Source organism: Peromyscus maniculatus, chromosome 4 (genome assembly GCF_049852395.1).
Source record: "Peromyscus maniculatus bairdii isolate BWxNUB_F1_BW_parent chromosome 4, HU_Pman_BW_mat_3.1, whole genome shotgun sequence".
Lineage (NCBI taxonomy): Eukaryota > Metazoa > Chordata > Mammalia > Rodentia > Cricetidae > Peromyscus > Peromyscus maniculatus.
In genome coordinates, this window is record NC_134855.1 from 132,819,666 (window position 1) to 132,821,531 (window position 1,866).

Sequence of the window (1,866 nt, forward strand, 5' to 3'; positions counted from 1 at the left end):
TTTAGGATACAGTTCTACTAGAAACACGAGACCAGAAATAACTGAAAATATTCCAGACACAAATGCAAAACCAAACTCCAGTATGCTTTGTGTTGTAGGATATAAAACTAGCCCCCTCTACGGAATGTTATGGTGACCCCCGAGACAGTCACAGCCTCTCCTGATTCAGTATCCTGCTATTTTCTGGTTGTACCAAAAAATAAACAACCAGCAAGTGATTTAACCTCTTAAAAAAATCATTTACACTTAAAAAATGGGATGAGGCGGGACTTCCTTCCACCTTTTAAAAAGGTTTCTAGAGCTACTAAAAAACTCGCATTTACAAAATAGTTGATAAAAATATTCCTCTGGATTGTACAAGAAGGGAGGCGGGGACACTGACAGACACGATGGATGGTTAGTCGGACTTGGCTTCTTTCTCTTCGACATCAGAGGCTGGACTCTGGTTCTCAGCCTCTCCATTTTCTGCAGGCACATCTGTGGTTTGCTGGTCAGCCACCTCCGCCTGTTTGCCCTTTGCTCCCCTCTTCCCTTTTGTTTGCACTTTTTTGTCTGATCATTTATCCTTTCCCGCCCGCGGCCTTCTTCGGCTTGACGTCCACCTTGGCTGGGCGAGCTTGGCCGAGAGCCTCGCCAAGCTCCGCTTGGGCTCCGCCTTTGCCGCTCCGTCCGCGCTAACCTTCCTCTTGGGCATCGTGGCGGCGCTGGGTGGGAGGCGCATGCGAGGCCAAAGCCGTCACGGAGCTACACAGCCTCGGCCACCACCGCACGAACTCGACAACTTTTGTTCTTATTCCAGGTTGCTGCACAGTGGCTTCATCTTACTCCCTGCAGCATCTCTCCCTAGGATTTGCTTCTTTCACCCACACAAACTGCCTGATGTCACTTCAGCACTGCCTGCTCTGTCTATGAGTTGGACAGAGATGCCCCTCATTTGTGATTTGGGTCATTTCACTGACAAGTCTCTCAGTTCACTTGGTGATAGCCAGATTGGAATAGTCACCAGGACACATACCCTCCTCTCTCCTGTCCTCCTCACCCTTCCCACCTGCACCCCCCTTTCCTCCAGTCTCTCCCACCACTTCATTGTTCTGCTCCTGGCTCACCCCCACCTGTCTCTCAGCTCCCTCCTGAAGCTTCTTCTGTCCCTTTGTTTTGCATGTTCAGTCTAAGTTTCCTCCTGGAACTCAGATGTTACTAAAGCCTCACTGTCTTTCTGAAAACTGCTTGTCCTTAGAATAGCTGGATTGCCAAAGATGGCACACATGATTCTCAGATTCTCACAGATTGAAACCATTTCTGCCATGGTACAAGCAAATATTCCCAAATCCATTATCTCTAAAGGTTCTCTGATCTCCAGTGTCAAGTATCTCTTAACATGAAGTTTTCTTTGTTCTCCTTGCTTATTTTTGTCCTGGAGGTACAAAGGCCTGCCTGCCTCAGAATACAGAGAAGACAGACACATGTTCCATAGGCAAATGGCAGTTTATAAAAGGAAAAAGGGAAATTTCATGTGAGGATTGGTTGGTTGGTTTTGATTGGGCATTTTAATAAGGGCAACCCAAGGGGGGACAGAAGTTTGCTGGGCTTTGATAACTGGACCTTGGTGGTCAGCTTCAGAAGAAGTGGAAAAATAAGGAAACAGATCTTGGTGGCTAGTTTAGGAATGTGATCTAACAGTTTAGCAAGGCAGAGAGGATGGGGGAAGGGAAGGCCTGCCAGAGCCATGTTTGCATGCTCAGGCCTGCTAGATCCCTTCATTACTATTTCTTTAGTTTTAAAAGAAAAACTTGCTTCACAATGTCTGCTCTCAGTAATCAACCACCTATATGTCCGGTAAAATGACTGGAGGTTTCTAGATAAAAG

The 1,866-nt window shown here is 46.8% G+C and overlaps 1 pseudogene; it reads right to left on the reverse strand.

Moving 5' to 3' along the window:
* Positions 1 to 330: 330 nt before the first annotated feature.
* LOC143272779 (non-histone chromosomal protein HMG-14 pseudogene) lies at positions 331 to 707 on the reverse strand (annotated as a pseudogene).
* Positions 708 to 1,866: the final 1,159 nt, after the last annotated feature.